Source organism: Falco punctatus (genome assembly GCF_963210335.1).
Source record: "Falco punctatus genome assembly, chromosome: 2".
Classification (NCBI taxonomy): Eukaryota; Metazoa; Chordata; class Aves; order Falconiformes; family Falconidae; genus Falco; species Falco punctatus.
In genome coordinates, this window is record NC_137581.1 from 76,854,189 (window position 1) to 76,875,252 (window position 21,064).

The following is a 21,064-nucleotide window of genomic DNA, read 5'->3' on the forward strand; positions in this document are numbered from 1 at the left end:
GAGAACATATGCTCTGGATGAGGTGAGGGCAGCAGAGGGACTGGCATGAAGAGTATGTTGGTATGAGATGGTAAAAGACCTTGTTGCAGCTTGATAGTTTGGAGAGTGCTGCAACAGTCTGTGTTGAGTGAGGTACCAGCAGCAGCTTTTTCATGTAGTCCATTCTTGTTGAAGCCAATGGGAAAGGTGTTGTTGCCTTCAGCGTCTAATGTTCTTGTTCAGAATGACTTTGGAAAGCTGCACTTCTCAGCAACCAGCATTTGTATGGTGTCCAGAAAAAAGCCTCAGGAAAGAGCGCTGGGCAATTTCCTATGAGGCCTGCCTCTGTGCCTGGTGGAATGGATGGTGGAAGGATAATGTTCCAGCTGAAGAATATTTAATGTCATTCTGGGGTTTGTGTGACTAATAGCAATACTTTGGTGGTTGTTGAGTATTGCAAGTGGAGGCTTCGAGCCAGTTCTTCACAAAGAATTTGTTCTAGCAGCATGGTGCTGGTAAGTAGTGCTTATGAGAATCTCTACAAGAATGCTAAAACTCACAGCCTGGGTTTGAATTCATGTCCTCAAACACTGTAAGTGGATCCTCCTATATAATAAGGGCTTTTACAAATCACCTTCTTCCTCTTGGGAAAAGGACAAATATGAGAAACCCCTTAACTACCACCACTACTAAGCATACACTTCAGTTTGCTTTCCTACATGAAAGGATTTAAGGATCTGCCTTTTCTTTCACACAAATTAATTATGGTCTCTTTTATCTTTAAGCAAACTTATAATAGACCCAAGGAGAACTACAAAAATATTATACTGCTAAGGCAATATTGACATAATTTTTAAAGCTGTAAAAGACAAGCAATATGGAATGAAGGTTGAAAAGCTGTCTTTACCTCATCAATCTGACACAGGCATTTATGGCAGCACTTACTGCCTGCAAAAGGAGGGGTGGGGAATAATAACTCTCACTGAGGCTCATGACGTGTTATATTTTGGGGAATGAACAGAAATAGTGGGTTTGGGGTTATTTCCCCTTTCTTCTGAGAGTAACAGTGAAAGGAATTGGAGTCTTCTGTGCAGGACATCACTGGTTCAAGTCTTTTTCTTCTTGTACCTTTTATCCAGGTATGTAGCAATAGTCACCTAAATTCTTCTATTAGCATTATCTTTGTGAATGACATTAACCACATACACTTCGTGTCACATGCGTTGATTTTGTGTGTGTGCATGAGTAAGTATACTGAAGAACAAACGTTCCACTTCTTCACAGTTTAGTACAATCTTGAAAATTTTATGCCAAACAGAAAACATCAAGTTTTGCAGCAGGTGTTTTTAGCCCACACTAAGAATTTTGATAGTTAAATATTGCAGGAAGATTAGGTGCAGCATGGGAGGCACCAGAAATTAAGTACAAATGTCATTAACTTTGTTACAGACCTTCTACCCTTCAAAAGTTTAGAGTCAAGGCTACAATCAGGGAAAGAGAGGTGCCTGACCTGTTTGGGTTGGTAAGTTGGAGAGGAGAGACCCCATCTTTGCCTCACTGGGAATTTAAATGCAGAAATGAGTGAGGAGAAGCAGGCTGAGACTTAGTCTTTCTGTACTTGGGGGAGGGAGGGTTAGCAGAGGCAGAGTGCAGCATGTGTAAAAAATTATACCATTTACTTACTTCTTGTATGGGCTCTGATTAAAGCAGAAGTTTTGAAGTTCCCCAGTCTTCCAGCTGTGGCTGCATTAACTGAGCATAGCCAAGCTGCTTTGTAGCTGGAGTGAAAGCTCATGTGAGTATGGTTTTGTTTCTCAGGTCCTTTATGCTGGATAATGTTTGCTTTTTGTTCTTCCCAGGAGAATCTGAAACAGAAAAGGTTTTTCTCTGCTCTGCCCAAAAGTGCATCCCTTTTGAGGCAATTAAGCAAGGTAAGTCCAAGGAAATTTGGGGGCAAGGCACTGTAAGTCGTAACCTGTTGTACTTTTGTTTCTTAGGAAGCAGAGGGTTCTTGAGTAACTGGTGTATGAGTTGGCACCTATGTTCAGTACTCATCTCCCTTTGAATGTCCTGTACTGCTGCTGCTCTAGGTGGGGTCCTGGGAAGCTGCATTTCTACACCTGCCATGACGCCCTGTCTCCCAGGATGGTCCCAGCCCTCACATTACAGAGGATGCCTGGCCTGCAGCAGGGTAGCCACAAGTACTCCTATTTTAGTAAGAAGTGAGCTGAAAGAACTTGTTTCCTGTGGAGTAGGGAGGACCCCTGTGCTGCCTCTGTTCTGTTTAGTAAATGCAGTTCTACTGCTGCCTTTCTTACATTGGAAGCATTCATAGGGGCAGTTTTCTCTGCCTAGCTGCTTAGTTTCATAAAGTGCTTAAGGAATCCAGTATCTCAGAAGCTTCTGCTCTCTCAAGTCTGGTTGGAGTTGGCTGATAAATTCAAAATGAGTGTGGAGGAGGTGGTGTGTAAGCAAGGTGATGACATAACCCTCAGGGGAACAAACCTTCAGTGTGGATTTCGAACGCCGCCCCAGTTGCTATGTGTTACTATATGGGAGAAGTAACATCCAACCACAGGTTTATACTGAACAGTGATCTAAGAGACAGCAACTTTAACAGGCAAATGCAGCTGTACTGATGGCATTTGCTATTTCAATCATACAATTACATATACAACTCAGGAACTGAGATGCTGTTGTGTGCAGATTTCCTTCAAGTATTGAGGACTTTACTTGTGAATGAAGTTCAGTTATTACTTAAAAAAGAAATATAGCCTGAGTAGAGAGGAGGGGCATGGTGATTTCTCAAAGGCTTACTGTTGTATCGTGGTTACCTCTAATATAAAATTGTTAACATATTCTCTCCCTCCCTTGGAAGCATAACAGCAATGTTAAAGCCAGTTTTACAATTTTCAACCTGTATCTAAATCCTCCCTTGCCGTGCTTGCTTCTTATATGAGACTTTTTGCCCGACCTTTTATAAAGTATACGTTACTACTCTCTAGCCCTCTCTTACAAATAAACATCCACACCTGCGAGTGGAATTTCATCTGGGCAGGAAAAATGGAAACTTCTCCTAATGGAGAAAGGTTTGTGCATGTCTCGCTGTGCCACCACTGCTCTGAGGTGCATTGCTGCATGAATGTAAGCAGTGAGCTGAGCGATACGCACCACCAAGACGTTATATTGAATAAACTGCACTGGCAGACAGCTAGGAAAATAATGGGATGAGATTCAGGTTACTACATCAGCGCTTCCCTAAAGCAAAAATGTAGGCCACTGGATCTTAATAAGGTAGATGTCTCTATTCCCCTTTGCTGGCTTCTGTAACAACTGTAGAAAAGTAGGCAGTTTTTTGTGGCTTGTGAGTGTGAATTTAGTATCCTCAGTTCCTGAGTTCCCTTGCTAATTACAGGTCATTTCATCATTGTGTATTGGAAAGGTAAGTTTTACCCTAACAGTTAAAGGAGAGGAAGAAAAACTACCATAAGAAAACTACAAAACTGCGGAAGTAGCAGGGTCATAGCACCTGCTTCTGCATTCTGAATTAATAAGTTCTTGGGCTTTATTACAGGCTGGCTCTGTTTAGGTTAGTATTGGCTAAGATGTGTTCAATATGTATTCAGGAGGAGTATGTGAATGGGTATTCTGGCTCCTTTCAAGCGTTTTCTGCTAGTCAGAACTGTCTACACATGTCCAAAAGCTAGGAAGGCTCCATGGACCTTTGACAGCATATGATGTGAATTGAACAAGAAAATGGTCTCCAAAACCTGAAGTTTTTACAGAAATAATGTAAATGCTATGTGACAATTACTGCAAAATGCAACTTTGCACATCTGTGCATCTTCGGCCTGATTTTCATTTGGATGTAGAGGATGAGATCTTTTTTTTTCTCCCTCTTACTATCCTTTAAAAACTGTGAGCTTTTCACAGCTGGACCTAAAATTCAGTGTAAACTTCTGATGTTGACTTCTGCAGTCATGGAAGTGAAGCTGTTTAGAAGCAATCAGTAAGATACAAAAAAAATTTCATCTACTAATGCTGTTTATTTGCAAACCACAGGAACAACACCAAATAGTTACAACAGCCCTCTGTGTTCACAGCAGGGTAGAATAGACGCTGGTTTTCCTTAGGTGAAAATAAAACATCCTAAAATCACTCTCCTCCTTCTCCCTCCCTGAAGTCTCATACCTTCTAAAAACATGATGTGGCCTCAACTTTTTTCTCACTTAATAATAACTTGGGGGGCAAGGAATCTTCGTTTTGAACAGCACTAAATAAACGTACTACTCTTATAAACTCGGTGCAGGAGCTGGAATTTTTTAAAAACCTGGCTGATTAAAAAAGTCCTGAGAGATACATAGGTTAAACTTACACATTTCATTCTATGAATACTCAGCTTTATATATGCCTTGCTTAGGAAAACACAACAAGCAAGCTTTGTTATTCATTCTCTGTCATCCGCGCATTTAATAGGAAAGACAAGAAGTGCCTGTTTTCCACCGCAGTGACTTACGCTCTCTGTACAGCTCTGACATCCCAGCAACTTGCCTCTACACGCTTCAGAAACACCAGCACAGCAGCTCATGGTGATAATCCCTGGTGGGCTACAAGTGCTAAAGGGTAATACCATCACACACTTGATTAGAGCTGAGACGTACTGCGTCACAAAGGGAAACGGTATACCCGCTGCCGGGAAGCCACAGGCAGGGAGTGACATGCTCACCCAGCGCAGGGCTGTCCTGCTGGATGCTAAGCAAACAGCTGATCCGCTGTCTGCATCAGCTGGTTTCCTACAGGACTGTCTCATATCATCTGACACGGATCATTAGGAGATGCTGCAGAGGACAAGCACAATAACTACCAGAGGGCAGTGCTCAAGGAGACCTTGAAAGCAGGAATTAGAAACACATCTTTGCACATATAAATGCTGTAGGGGGATCCTTTGCTTAGAAGGAGTCTTGTGTCAGTTACCAGCTGGTAGTATGTGACCCAAGCTGTCAAAATTTGTCATGGGAGGAGAGGTGTCAGAAAACGGAGCATGCCTAACCGTTTGGTGGAGGATGCAATGCTGGAATGGGAGCATTGAGTTCAGCTGACTATTTACCGTCTCCTAGAGACAAGGAACCTGTGAGTTTTTTAGTGGTGGTCACTGAGATGGAGACAACAGTGCAGCTGGGTATGAGTGGATAATATTGGGTCCCTTCAATCTAGCGTACATCATTAACTCAAATTTTTACTTACAGCAGTATGCTGTACAGCGTGGGAGTTCAGTCTTCGGTGTCAGACCAAGATGAGTAATTGGTTTTCCTATCCCACTCCCCTGCAAACTCAACGCAATGTTTTTTTGTAACATGAACTCTGAGGGACACAACTAAACTAAGGAACAAATTCAAGTTAGGAGTATGTAACTGAAAGTATTTTACCTCTGTTTCTCCTTGTCCCTTTCTCTTGCTACGTTCCTCTACAGGGAGCCACTTCCCTTTGCAGGAAGGTATGTTAGGTAGGCTACAGCCTTTGGAATTGTCCTTTCCCTCTCAGACCTCACAAGGGGACTTGTAGACTGCACCTGGAAAATAAGTGGGAACTGTGGCCAAAATAGAGCTGGGGCAAGGATCTGTCTCTCTGCTAGTGCCAAAGCTGTTTCAGAAACAGTGCACCTTGGGCAAGTGTAAATATTCTTCTCCACTTGTTTTGGTGTTCTGAGAGCTGGACATGATGGGGATGGAGTGGGAGGAGAAAAAGGCTACAAAATGGTGCTGGTGGAGGAAAGCCCAACATGGCCTGACAATGCATACTTGCAACGCAGAAAGCCAACCATATCCTGGGCTGCATCAAGAGTGGCTAGTAGGTCACAGGAGGTGATTCTGCTCCTCTACTCTGCTCTCAGGAGACCCCACCTGTAGTACTGCATTCAGCTTTGGAGCCCCCAACATAAGAAGGACAGGGACCTTTTGGAGTCAGTCCAGAGGAGGCCACAAAGATGATCAGGGGGCTGGAGCAGCTCTCCTATGAAGACAGGCTGAGAGAGCTGGGGTTGTTCAGCCTGGAGAAGAGAAGGCTACAGGGAGATCTTATAGCAGCCTTCCAGTGCCTAAAGGGGGCTTATAAGAAAGATGGGGACAGACTTTTTAGTAGGGCCTGTAGCGACAGGACAAGGGGCAATGACTTTAAACTGAAAAAGGGTAGATTTGGATTACGTATTAGGAAGAAATTCTTTACTGTGAGGATGGTGAGACACTGGAGCAGGTTACCCAGAGCAGCTGTGGGTGCTCCATCCCTGGAGGTGTCCAAGGCCAGGCTGGATGGGGCTTGGAGCAACCTGGTCTGGTGGCAGGTGTCCCTGCCTGTGGCAGGGGGATTGGAACTAGATGAACTTTAAGGTCCTTTCCCACCCAAACCATTCTGTGATTCTGTGAAAATAATCTGGTGGTATAGGGCCATCTTCTTCCTTTTGGGAGCTGCTTCTGCAGAAAAATGGCGAAGGTCAATCCCACATTGGCACTTAAGAACCACTATGAGTATAGTGATGAATGTCCTTGAGGAATAAAGATTTTCTTTTCTTCTAACCCCTAATTCTTAAATACATGCTTTCAATGGGAGAAAACAAAATCGCCTGTGTTGTAGGATTGGACTTGACTGAACATAACAGCTCCCAGCCCAAAAAGTGTTGGAAGGCTCCCAGGAGCTATGGTTCCTTGTAGACATGGTTAACGTTTCCCACCACTTTATCTCCACAACAACATGAGAATTATGCTTTCCTTTCCCATATGGAATACCTTACAACCTCTGCTTGTTAGGGCTTGAAAAGCAAACTGGTGAGGAGGAATATGCAGTGGGAACTTCACCTGGCCTCAAAACCATGCAGGGCTGGGGGTGGATGCTCTCTCAGACAGCAGTGCGTTGCTGAGTGGGAGCAGTAAAGCCAAGTGTCAGCGCAGACTTCAGCAGCCCTTTTCAGACATCTGCCCGATGGTTGAAAATGAGCGGCTTGCAAAGCGCGCTTTTTTTTTACCTTTTTTTTTTGGTTTTTTTTTTTTTTTTTGGCAAGCGCAGACGATAACCAAGTACTTCCCCAAGCAGCCACTAGATGTCAGTGTGCCCTGCCGGTTCGGGTGCCACCGGCTGCTGTCGCAGTGTCCCTGCCCGCACCCGGGGCCGGGACGTGGGGCGCGGGGCGGCGGGGTTCGAGGATGCGTGGCTACGGGGCCGCGGGGATACGGGGATGCGTGGCTGCGTGGCGCTGCCCCAGAGCTGAGCATTCCCGCAGCGAAGCTCCTCCGTTCAAGCAAAGAAACCTGGGGGTTTGTGTTGTTCGCCCCTTCGGGAGCCGGCAGCCGGGGTGTCAGATGGGTGCGTAAAGACTTGGTGATGCCTTTGGCTGGCTGAGCCTTTAGATGCTCACCCCTTCCTAAAGGAGTGGGGTTGAAATGTCAGGCTGTCTTGGGGACGTTGCAGACATCAGGATCTGAACTGGAAACATGTTTGTTTACTGCCAAGCTGCATCATGAAGCATTTATTAAATTACTTCTCCAATATTCTTCTTGAATACAAGGCTATAAATTTTCACTCTGTTTTGTGAATGCTGTCACCAGTAAATACCCTTTAGGAAGTGCCAAGTCTGCAAAAGGCAGATCTTTGCATTAGCCGTTAAGCTCCCTACCCTTGCCTCTCTGGAAAGGTCATGGATGTTTCGGCCTGATGTGTTTGGTGCAAATCATTCCAAAGAGAGGACCCGGCTCAACATTGAATCCAGATGTGGGTTCAGAGTCACCCAGCATATCTGTCCGTGCTCACAGCTGTTGGAGCTTTCCTGATCCCATGTTCTGGGCCTATCTCACTCACAGACATTTCACTCTTGATTTACTTTTAAAAAAAAACAAATCCCACTGCCACTATATCATCAAGAGTTGGCAGATCTATAAAAATCTACTTGTTATACAGTTGCAAGGCACTGCCTCTTGCAAAGAACATTCATATTCCTGAGGTTTAGCATTTAACAAAAAAATCTGGAACAAACCATTGCAAGTGATGAGGGAAGAGAGAATGCCTCCTTCAGATGTTTGATATACATCTGAACTGTAAGTTTGGCAGAGCCTTCCCAAAGCCTGAACAAGTAGGTCAGGTATTTGAGCATTTATCTATTTTATTTATTCTGTAATGGATATACAGGGCTAGCATGAGATTATTTTTTTTTTTAAGGGAAGCACAGTGCTGTTCAATGTAAAGAGGATTAGAGGATGTAAATTAAAACTGAAATGCAGCAGGGAGGCCAGCAACAGCTATTACTAGGGTAAGCCAGATATCCACCCTATTGATCTCATCATTACATAGAACAATAATAGGAAAAATTTCTTAGCCGACTAGTCTTACTAAACTGTGCAAAAGTCTCCCCAGGGGGATGCACTAGGTCCCACTGCCTGACTCACTGAGTAGTGCAGCGGACAAACCACTAACGCATTTGGGGAACGGTTCCGGGTTGGCAGAGGATGGACCAGATGATCTAATAAGGTTTTTTTAATGTCTCTAAATCTAGATTGAAAAGCTTTCCATTTCAGCAAACAGCAGAGGTATATGACCAACTATTTCTAGAAACGTACCATTTTACTGTACTCTGAAACATATAGGATATTAGGAAAGAATAATTCTTTAACATATCTCATTAAAACTTGTTCCTTCCATAAGGCATAGGAACCTTCTTCTGCCCATCGTAAGACTGATTTGTTCATTTTTTTGAACTTTGAAACCCTTTGTAGGTGTGTGTTACTAGCCACAGCAAGGCACAGTCATATTGCTGTACAATGAGTACAATACAATAATATTTCTAGTTCCTAGTGCTGCTGTGACATGATTTTCCTTTGAGGGGATTTTCATGCAGGGGAATCCTATGAACTATACCTGATTTACAGTGTCTGTGAAACAGCAGATATTGGAATAGTTATGAATAATTATAACAATAAATCATAACTGTTAGTAAGATCAAGAATGGAAAAAGTCAAGCAAGAGAAAGCATAGTAGTATTTTTCACTGTGTGGAAGGACTAATGCTTTTGTGACCCAAGGCAAATCGTCTGCTTGGTCTCACTAAACCCTGGTAAGTGGTGATAGCATTGAGACCCAAGCTCAGCTCATGAATTGCCCTTGGGCTGCTGCCAAAATGAAATTTTCTGCTTCTGAAAACAAATTCCAGCTATTGCCAAGAATGGAGGTTAAAATGGAGAATGGAGGAATTTCACAGCCCTGTGGCGTGCCAAGTCAGCCAGTGATGGGGCTGCTCAGGAGAGCTACTGGAGGGCAGAAGCTCTTCTAACGGCTGAAGCAAAAACACGTACATTCTGGGTCTGAAGAAACTTTATTTGAAACCCTTTGGCCTGTATCTTTGACTGGATGACTTGCTAGAGGAAGTGTTCTCCTGGAGGAACTTAGGCACTGCAAGAAAGTAGTACTCTCCCATTGTACGTTCAGTTTATTTGTTTTGAATCTTAACGATAGCCCAGGAAAGTTGAAATCAGCTGAAACCAAGTGGTCTGCAGTGGGATATGGTGCCTGAGGACAATGGCTGTGAGACAGCTATTCCTCCTCACCTGGGAGTCTTGTATCTCGGCCAAGGAGCTAAGCTGAGTGCTGTCTGCACCGCTGTGCATCTGCACCTGTGGAATTTAGGAAGGGAGAGGACACATGCGCATGGAAACAGCTGCTCTGAAGTAACTCTTTATGGGAGAGATATACAACATGTTGAATGCCATTAGCAGGGAAGAAGTGCAAAATGCAGCAGATCTTATCCATAAGCTCTCTACTCCTGTTCTCAGATGTCCATCCAGGATAGGAAGCTAAGATATTTTTATCTCCCCCAGGCTTTTCCACTCTCTAATTTGGAGTCATTTACTTTAAAATGAACAGCTGATGCATCATGGCTAACCTCCCTTTACGCCCTCCCTGCAGTGCTTCTTGGAACTACCATATTGCACTGTCTCAGAAAGGACACGTTTGACAAGCCTTGTGCAGCACCCTCTTTTAACCTGCTCTTCTCAACCACCACTTCAGTTCAAGAAAGTTTGAAAAATCTTCCTTTACATGAATCCCAAGTGAAGAACCCTGATCTCTCACATGTGTACACAAAAATGGGAGTGTGTGTGTGTGTTTTGTTCAGTTTTTTTGTAATGCTGTAACCACTTATAAGGCAGACAAACTCAGTGAGGTTTGTAGCTCATACATTTAAATCTTTGATTTATGAGGAATGGAAATAGCTGCGTTCAGTTGGAGGTATCTCTCTTGCTTGAAAACAGATAAGTAATCTTCACTGATGTCTGTTGATTGACTCCTTCCAAATCCTTTTAGTTTTTCTTCTAGCTCCAAGCATTACTTGCAAATAGGTTCTTAATGTCACCTCTGACCTGCATTTGATTGAGTTATTAATACACAGCTACTTTTAGTGACATAAAAGGGTCTTGTGACAGGGAAAACAAAAGGAACAACTGTCATTCTGCTAGCTGGGTAAATGAACATATTTTTCTGTGATACCAGCTAATGTATGATCTTTGTATATCCTTTCACATCCCTGGTTTTTGCTGACTTGCTCATCTTCCCCACTAAACAGTACTTAATCTTTCACAGAACTCCTTTGGAGCATTGCTTAAAGCACTTACGTAATAAGCTCTGAACATTTTGTTACCAGATATATTTTGTTGCAAAAATGGGTTTTCATAACATGCCATTAGTGGACTGTGACCACAGCTGTCCTTGGCCATGCTGCATTGTCACAGTCATATGGGTGATGGCAGTCAAGTAGTTGAGCTGGTCAGATGCTCTGAATAAACTTTTAAAATGAAAAAGTCTGGACTGTTCTATGTTTCAAAGGAAGAAGAAGAAAACCTCGCCTACATTTCCCCATGACATTTGTTTATTGATTGATAACAGAGATGGAGAGGGAGAACACCAGATCTTGTGAAAGCAAAACTCTTCAATTACCATTTTCATTAAGGGAGTGAGTGGTAGAGATCCTTTGCCACCTGCAAGGTGCCAAAGTGACTCTGACTCTGCAACGTCGTCTTCTGCCGTTACCCTTGCAGCATGAGGAGCGCTGGTTTTGCAGTACAGTCTTCTTGCTTGCGGTTTGTGTAAAGTGGTTCTTTGTGGTTTGGGGGCTGGAAACAGCATCGGAAGGGAGTGGGACAAGGCAGCTGCTGGGCTTCAGCAACACTCCGTCCTGCAGAGGATCCTGCAAGGCAGCTGCTGGGGAGCACGGATGGTAGCTGCACTGCATCTGGGAGAGTGTGGTTATCAGAAAGATGATCAGAAACCAGGAGAGCCGTACAAGGAGGTGGCTTTTCTTTTGGAAGACTACTGGCACAGAGCATCTCACTGACTTAATTTGCTTAGCAAGAGCCCTTGTGCCCAATCTTGTATGCTTCAAGCGTTTACTGATCTGGGAGGTAAATATTGTTTGATGTTTCTTCTGATTTTACCTTCCTGTGCTTGTTCTCCATAGCCTCTTCTTCCTCAGGGAAAGGTTAGGGCAGTACGCGGACATCTCCACATCCAGTTTTCACATTCCTATTAGGTACAACTCCTAAAATGGTTTTCTCATTGTGTTTAGACTGTGTGCCATCGTGGAGTGTCTGGCACATCCTTCTTAATCCGGTGACCTGGCTGTGCTGCACCACGGCTCTCCTCTGGCTTACATAGCCAGGTTTTCTTCTCCCAGAAGTGGGGTGCGGGACAGGCTGATGTATAACTTGGTCTCACCTGATTCTGGGTGATGTAAAAGCCTAGACAAGGAGCTCCATGAATGCAGAAGTTAGGAGTAATCCAAAGTCCTGCAGCTGAAAAACAGTTTATATGGCTCAGTTCAAAATCTGTTCTCAGCTACATGGCCTGTTTCTCAGTGCTGGTACAGTGCACCAACAATTTTCTCTAAAAGACTGTGTGTGAAAGAGGTCTATTTTTTTGTCACAACAACAGCCTGAAGAGGGGGACTTTGCCAAAAATGCTTCATTTTAAAGAAAAATCCGTTTTCTTTTCCTAACAGGAGCAGAGCATCGATCTTAAAGGTTAGCTTAGATGAGAATATTTGAACACTGGCTTTGCTATAGAATATAATTTCTTTTAAAATGACACTTCAAAGAATATGGAGGGATATAATTTGCAGCTAAACTGAACAGTATGCTAGTAATTACAATTATGAGTTCTGGGATGCAACACATGTTTACAGACTGCGATAACTAAGCCACCGATTTTCCCTCTTCATGGTAAGTGGCAAAGTGGCTATTGGCTAACTATTAGCAAAATAGTTTTCATATCAATAGGAGTTGCTTCAATGTATCAAAACTATGAAGAAATCTGTAGGTGAAGATATTACTTTTTTTTTTTTTTTTTTTACGTAATTTAAAATCCTTGCAGGTTATTTGAAAAGTAAAAACCAAGAGTTTCTGATTTACTTTCTGAGTAGTACTCAGTCAACGAAGTATGTCATATTACCGGTCCCAGAAGTCAATATGCCCGTTAAGGTTGGCGGTGCCTGTTAAATACACACCAATCAAGCTTTGTCATCCAGAAACATGAGAGAGTAAAGCTGGCCCTGGTCTCAATTTCAGTTCTAAGAACTGCAGCACTATGATCTTCTATATTATCTTAGCAGATACCAGTCTGGTTACTGTTTGCGATCAGGATTATGCCGAAGTCTCCTCTGTGAGTAACTTCTGAGGCAAAAATTCAGTTCTTATTTGGGTTACTCTTAAGGTTTATTGCATAATTTTGAAATTTAGTTCCGGCTTTATTATCAGGGCAATCTTCCACAAAGGGTTATAGGCACACATGAAGGTGTAATGCTGTTACTGCATCATTGTGTCTACAACTGATATTTACTTGTCCATTCTCTGTGGATCTTTTACAGAAACTTGCCAGCTTGTTATTGAGGGCAAGCCTATGCAGCATGGCTAAAGATTGCTGAGGGTGAAGGAAGCAAGGCAGCAGAAGCAGCTGCAGAATCAGTCCTGCTGACTAGCAGGGTCTAATTCCTGGTTTTCAGCAATCCATATGCCAATAAAGAAGGAATCACAAAAAGAAAACACATCTCTGAGGTACAGGCAATAATCCTCACATTACATGCTGAAATCAAGCCTGTTTTATTGTGATCTTAATCTCAGTCCACTACTTCCACATCTAAACATTGGGCACACATCTGTACAGAGGACAGCTTCCTGCACGGAGCAAGGGCCAGTTCTGCAGCAGACACGGAGTGTGAGCATGCTGGAGCTGTAGACATCTATTATCTTCACTTTTCCTGTCTTTTTTTTTTAAGCATTGGAGTCTCAACCTAAGCAGCTATTCAAACTGTTGGCATAATTTGAAGGTTCCTCAGAGGTTTCTGCCTTTCACGAAGACCATATTACAAACATTAAATCTGTAATTATATACAAAATTAGATGCTGGGCACAAAGCCTATCTCTAAATCAAACCGGCGTGAGGCAGGGTGGTGTTACTGGAACAGGCTCAAAATCAAGTTATGAGCCATGACTTGGCTCAAATTCTCTCCCTGGTCCTTAGTCATTAGGTTTGATATATACAGGAATTTTGCAAGGACACACTGGAATTTCCAATTTATTTTTGATCAAAGTATCCATAGAATAGGACAGGGAAGTTTTGGCAATTCAGAGACAAGTTCTGTTATCACTGAGATTTCTTTAGGACCATAAATATAAATTTTCCAATTAAATTTGCTAATAATTGTCTTAGGAAATGTGAATTTGAACCTTCCTGGTGGATCAGACTGACACTTAATTAGGGTGCAGCTACGTTAGTGATCTCCTGATCATTGCCACTTACCACGCTTTGGCTCACAGCACAGAGCAGTCTCTGAGTACGCAAACGGGATTCCCTTTGGATTAAATGAAACCAGACAACGTGTCCCAGTGTTGCTCTTAATGCACTCCAATTATTTCTACATATTCAATCCGCAGGCCCAGAACAAAACTAGCCTGAAGTAAATTCCCTTGAAGCATGTATCATCTGCACATCAGATACTCAACACCATTTTTTCACTCTATAAATCCACTCTTATCAGGCTACATGCTTGCTAATGTAGATGTAGCCTTAGATTTGCAGTTTGAAAGTTTAACAAAAATCACTTGGAGAACATTTCTGAGGTCCTTCGATTCAGCAGTATGAAGCTTTTGGCAATGGAACTGTACGCCTTTGTGAGCATTTTGCGATTTAAAAGCTGTGTTTAAAATACTTAGAATTGTGCTGTGGCATTTGTTCTTAAAATTTGCTGAAGATTGAAGGAACCAGATCTGAAGTTTGAGTGTGTGAATTTGCAAGTTGTCTCTTTTGACAATTGATAATGTATAATCACCTAATGATTTCTGCTTTGCCACTGGCGCCTGAGAAGCACAACGGGATTTGCGTATGTAAACAGAGCTTAAAGGCTTGGGTAGAGAGGATAAATGTCCAAAAATAGAGGCTGTGTTATGCAAGTGGCCACATCTGAATATATAGCAATTTGATTTCTAAAACTTCTGGTGTTCTTGTACTATCAAAAATTTAATAGAAAAGAAATAATTTGTAAAAACTTATTAATCCTTTGTATTTTAATGGATGAGAAAAGACAATGGGGGAAAGAAACAGGGGAAGAAAGTGGACAAAAATGAGGGAAGTAAGCACTTTTATCTTATGGTAAACTTGCTAAAGTGAAGAGAACTGGGGCAAAATAAAAAGACCAAAGGCAAAAGCAGCATTTTGCTGCTTTTGTGTGTGTATCTGAATGCAAACAGAAGTAACACTCCTTGCCTTGTCCCCTATTTTTGTTAGCAAATATTTGAGCTAGTTAAGAGTCAAATCTAAGCATGACACTGGGTACAGAAGCTTTCAGACAAATCAGTCAGTCAAGTCTTTTTGCCTATGTGACTAGATGTCATCACATGTCCAGGGAAGGGCAAAGAAGCTGGTGAAGAGTCTGGAGCACAAGCCTTAAGAGTAGCTGAGGGAACTGGGGTTGATTATCCTAGAGAAAAGGAGGCTCAGGGGAGAACTTATTGCTCACCTCAACTACCTGAGACTGTAGACAGCTCAGGGTAGGTCTCTTCTCCCAAGTAACAAGCGACAGGACAAAAGGAAATGACCTCAAGTTCCACCAGGGGATGTTTAGATTGGATATTAGGAAAAATTTCTTCCCTGAAAAAGTGGTCAAGCATTGGAACAGGCTGCCCAGGGAAGTGGTGGAATCACCATTCCTGAAAGTGTTTAAAAAATGTGTAGATGTGGTGCTTTGTGACATGGTTTAGTGGTGGACTTGGCAGTCCTGGGTTAATGGTTGGGCTCAATGATCTTAAAGGTCTTTTCCAAACGAATCTGTGATTCAGAGCCCCCTTTCTGTGGTTGCTTGCTCATCTGTGGATGAGTCCCTAAACAACAAACTTATGTTGCAGCACAAGCCTGGAGGAATATATCTCCTAAACTGACTATCCAAAACAGAAGCCATTCCCAAACCATATGTGTATGCAGCTGGTATTTGCTCTGAGTTTAAAAAAAACACAAACACAAAAACAAAAAAAAAAAAAAAAAAAAAAAGGAAAAAAAAAAGAAAAAGGTGATAAATTGCATGTCTACAAGAAGACCCACATATGCTTCAATACCATTGCTCTGCTAAACCACGCTTTTAGGGTCTGTGCTTTTGCCTTGCCTGCTCTCTTTCAAATCTTCCTCCCACCTATGTAACCAATCACTCCTGGACCGCGTAGAATTAGACAGCGTGTTTAAAAGACTTTCAGGATTTGCTTGCTTGTACCTTAAGTTATGGCAGCAGTTAGGAGTGGTTTAGGAGGTAAGATGAGCATCCAACATGATTCACCAGAAGCTCTACCAACTCTGATTTCAGTAGAGAATTGACACTGATGGAGTCTTGAATCATCCTCAGCAGACAGGGGTGTAAAGTGATGGACAACTTTATTTTTATGCGCTATCATCGCTATCAGGTGATCAATCAATGTGCACCACTTCCAAGGAGAACAACCTCAAATTTACTACCTGATTTGCCATTCACTGAAGTATTTTTAACCTTTTTACATCAACTTGCTCTGAAATAAGTAGAGGCTGAACATACACTTCTGTTCAGAAGATGAGTCTTCTGTGAAAGGCTGTTACTAATGGCCATAAGGGGCTGCAAAACCAAATCTTCTCTGTGTAGTAATAAAAACATGGCTTTGATTTGTCCAAGATTTCATTTTAATAAAACTTGCCTGCTAAGTAAATTCAGTTCAGATTAAAAAAAAAAAAAGTCTTTATTTTTCCGCAAGTTCTGTGATAACTTGGTAGAGTAACGTTAACAATTACTCCTGTAGTTGTGTAAAGCTTGGTTGTTCATCACAGATGTGATAATGTCACAGACAGACCTGGACCACCCTGTCAGCTTGTCAGCTTTAAAATATTACTCCTGGAATAATGAAAAATTGCCAGCTTCTCAGTATGGCTTTTTGATTTATGGGCAGCCCCTTGGAGATTGATTAGTTGTTTTGTTTTGTTACCTGGAATGAATGATGAATATTTTAAAAAATACTTAATGTTGGATCCAGTGCAAATGAGATAATTTTACAGTGACTTGTTTAGTTGTTTCCAGAATAATTGGACATTATTACCTGCCCACCATGCGTGAACTATAGGTCTCTGGAGGGGCTAAATAGCTTCAGTTGATGTTTCCTTAATATTTCAATGTAGTTCATCTGCACTGTTCATACAGAAGCTTTTACCAGATGGTTAACCAGCCCTGTAATGACATTTCACATTTCCCGTCTATTACTCACTAATGGAAAACGATACAATTTGATTTGCTCTTCAGCGTAACTTATGACTGAATCATTGTGTACCTGTACTAAAGAATCGTGGCCAAGTGTCCCACTGAGGTTAAATTGAAAAGGAGTTTGCTATTACCTTGAGCGGGATCACTACTGACATCTACAATATTGAAGCAAATAAGTTGCTCTCTTTTTCATGATTTAAGAACAAACAGGGGTTCATAAGGCTTTTCCTGAGACGGTTTGGCAAATTAGACCATTGGATAGCTACCCTCAGACTGATTTTTTAAAAATTCTTGAAGAATCCATTATGATTTGAAACCGCTTTTAAACCTCTGGGTCTGCAGGTGAAGGTGGGAGAAGAAGTGGCAGCAGGTAACGGCGAGGCCCTGAAGAACTGACCTTCATTTCTGAAAAATGTACTGTTCAATTCCTAAATGTCAAGGCACGTCTCTCCCTTCTCCTTTGGTGTCCATGTTATTTCAGCCCCTGCAAGGCAGTCTGCTGGAACCCAAGAGCCACCTCGGGACATTGCCCACAGCGGGGAGGCACCGCCACTCCCTGTCTCATCAGCTGCTGGGAGACGGCGGGGAACTTCTTGGTCCTTCTTGGGTGGGGGGGAGGTGAGGGCAACACTAAGTAATCCAGACTTACCTTTGTCTCGACTGGGCAGCTTTTAGGCAGTAGTTTATTTTTACTGGAGGTTTCATTATGCTGCTTTTGCAAACGGACCTTTCAGATACACAGTGTCCTGGTGCCTGATAACCTATTGGTGTTTTATTTGTTACCAGAGATCTTCAGCATAGATCAGGTCATGGGAAAAGGCCACTTTTGAGACAAAATTCAGAAAACTGAAGTTTCAAAACATAATGTTGCCTGTGTGCTGTCAGAAGTTGCATACCAGGAGCTGGATCTGTACGCAAACAAAAAGACTGTTTTTTCTTTCTGCTGTCCTTGTTATTCTCCCTTTAATCTGCACTTCTCTACTTTCTTCCTTTTCTGTCTCTATACCATTTCCAGTTTGACCTTTTTTTTTCTCAACTCTGAGCTGTTCATGTTGGTTGAAGGCTCCTACATCCATATTTGTTTCATACCAGTCTAGTTTTGCAAACTCTTGTCTTTCCTATTTTGCCACCATCCCTTGGCAAACTGAAGAAAGATGCTATTGCAGCAGTCAGTAGTCTTTGACTTGTTAGTAACAGCTCTGAGGACTGGCTAGTGGAAAGGAACCTGGACTAGACCCCTGGGATCACAGAGCCCAATCTCCCACAGCTATGAATAAGCATGAAACAGACAGTTTGTCTGGAGAGCCAAAAAAAATTACTGCAAGCCCCAAAATGTTCCTCAGGACCCTTTAGCAAACTTTATATGTAAATGCAAGAGACCTGTAGCAACTTCAGTATGATCCAAGAAGAGAATGTGGACATTACCGATGGATTAAGACACTGCTTTAAGTGAAAAAGCTTCCATAATCTGAAGAAGTGGACCATGTACTGAGCTGGCAAGGGAGAGAACCCTACAAGAGGAAGCATTCCTCACTTTCTGGAGCTTGCCCAAATTACTGGGCTGTCTCAAGAGCTCTCTTTTTAGTAACCTGATCCTACAAGAACCTTTTGTTCTAACATTTCCTCCCTGGCTAATGTCTGCTTTGTAATGTGGCTACTTGACATGTGGATTATACTTATCCATATTATCCAGTTTTCTTTCTTTGGTCACTAAGTGTCTGGCCTCTTCAGAGTTTTCTTGACTTGAATCTTTGGGATCTTGCTGAACACAGCTATCTGTAGGAATATTTACGATAAATATATATGCTGGGAAATCATTCTGCTATGATAGCAAGGAAATGGGTGTGCGATGACCTGCTTACTGTTTGAATTGTGCTATTTTATTGTTTCTGTCTGTGTTATCTCCATTCCTGTCTCCTCCTTATAGGCTCTTTGGGCTATGACTACCCACTTATCGTGTGTACTTTACCAAATGCCTCATTGGAGTCTCTAAGTGTTGCTGAAGTCTGTTATGAAAATTTGACATGGTAGAAAGGAAAGAGAGAAGATTGTATTCAGAGTTGCACCATATTATTTTGATGTCAGAAAATCAAACTGAAAGACCCTTTTTTCACTTTTCTGTAAAAAAAAAAGCTCGTTTTTATTCGTAAAAGAGGCTGCTTCTTTAGCTGGAAAGAATTTTTCCCCTCTCACTAGGAATATAAATAATTTGAGCAGAAGAGAACAGAGAAGCCACATTAATCATGTATGTATGGATATATTTTATTTCAAAATTATTTTCTTAAATCTAAAAAACATTCATGACTGTCTTATTCAAGTACAGTAGTTTTCATAATATAGTGGACATATATAAGTATTTATTTCTTTCCTTAGAGACTTGGGGTTTAAAACATTTTTCTTTTTAATATCCAAAATTCATGTAAGGTTTAGGATTGACTTAGGTTGAAGCCATAATTCTTAGAACGCTTGTGCATATACTTGACTTCAGGAATGTAAGTCTCTTTCAGTTCAATAGAACAACTTTGTCTAAGTTATATGCTTAAAGAAGATCAAAGCCTGAACCTAACTTTCCAAATAGAAGTTACAAACATTAGTTATAATGATCTAAGCCATGAAAAAAAAAAAAAAAAAAAAAGCTTTTTAAAGGCAACTGTAATTTCAAACAAGACAGGATAAACTGTAGGTGAGAGGTGGAGCCCAGATCTGTGCTGTCCTGTGAGTTATCCCTGCATGAAAACCAGCTTTTGCAGAAGTAGGAGGCAAAGTGGGGCAATGGAAACAGGGAGATGGCAAAGAATGGGAAAAAACTGAGGGCAGTGAGGCTCAGAGTGTTTCCAACTCTTTCAAGTGAGTTTTAGGCTGTAAAAAGAAGAGAAAACCACTGCTACACATAACACTCCTGATTGCTAGCTCCTTTGTAAGCCCAACTTCACCATGCTCGTAAAAGCTTCAGCAAAGATCCCATTGAACCCAGAGAAGGGCTGGTAAAAATTTATTCTGACTTGGGAAAATTGCAAGGGCTTGATAACCATTGTTTGGAGACGCACAGTGTCTTTACCCACCCTGTACTGTAGCTCCAAGCAAAGCAGGACAGCTGTAGAGCCTCTCTTTAGCAATGCAGTGAGCAGTGGGGAGGTTTCCAGAGGCACAGAAGGGGATTAAGCAGACAACTACTGCTGGATGCCCCTGGTAGAGAGGCATCCTTTCCTCTTTGTGTCGGTCAGAATTTTTTCCACCTGCCTTTTCCACCGTGACGGCACAGTGAGGTTATCAGAGAGTTCATGTGGCTGCTAAAGAAGTTTAGAGCTGATTTAAGGGAGGGGGATGCTGGAAACTTTGAAAAAAAATTAATTTCCTGTGGAAATATGTTTTGTGTCTTGGTAAAATACCAGGACCTGAACGTGCTTCTGGTTTTAATAAAAATGTTTAGGGCTTGGTTTTTGTTTTTGTCAGTTGAAGAAAATTCAACCATCTCCACTACAAAGCATCTTCTCCATGTGAGAAAGCAGATGGAAAGTTTGGTTTACCAGATGGTGTCCAGGGATTTTGCAGTAATGGATGGTCATTTTAACTGCTCTCCTGTGGAGATCTGAGTCGTACATGAAGGAAGGAAGGCAAGGCTCCAGAAGCAGCTACTGAGCACCATGCACAGTGGTGGAAATTGGGAGGCTTGGAGATACAGCTGGAAGGAAGAGTCACTGGATGCAGCTGAGGGAGACAGGCGGAGGCTGGAGGAAGGGGAAAAGGGAGTATCTCTAAAATCATGCAGCAGCTGGAAGAATATATGAAGGAGCAGCGATGAGACCACACAGACCAACAGATACTCTCTGGGTTGCCAGTGACATCCTGGAGTAGTAACACTCACCCAACACAGTGTTGTGATTTTTGTCTTATTACTGTAGCCTTTATCACTAACTCCATCCACATATATTTCAGTCTATGGGGAAAGAAACCATTATTATAACATACACTCAAAGCACAGCAGTAAATATTTTCTCTACAACCTTTATAATGCATACAGAGCCATGGTATAGACTAGGATGATGTGCAAATTTGCGATTTTCTTGCAGGGGGCTCCCTGGAATGAGCTCTTCATCAGCTCTTCCCCCTCCACCACTGCTCCTAAATTACATTTATTTAGGCACCCAAACTACTGAAAGCCTTTATTTTCCTAAACATTTGCAATGCAGTATGGGTGGAAAAAGATTTTTAATGCTACAAGACATGCAGTGCTGTACACAACAGGAGTACTGATTTCTTAGACATTTATTAGAAACAACCAAATAAAACTTGA

General features: G+C 42.0%; 1 protein-coding gene across 3 annotated transcripts in view; it reads right to left on the reverse strand.

Moving 5' to 3' along the window:
• The window catches only part of CLDN14 (claudin 14), a 105,799-nt gene that overhangs the window by 50,378 nt on the left and 34,357 nt on the right, over positions 1–21,064 (reverse strand). The window contains exons 1-2 of one of the 3 annotated variants that reach the window (XM_080376250.1): positions 4,496–21,064; positions 1–1,844 (exon numbers count right to left, since the gene is read on the reverse strand). The exon at positions 1–1,844 is cut by the window's left edge and continues 50,378 nt beyond it; the exon at positions 4,496–21,064 is cut by the window's right edge and continues 34,357 nt beyond it. The gene's annotated coding sequence lies outside the window, so the exon portion shown is untranslated. The other 2 variants (XM_080376252.1, XM_080376251.1) reach the window with 2 other exon arrangements.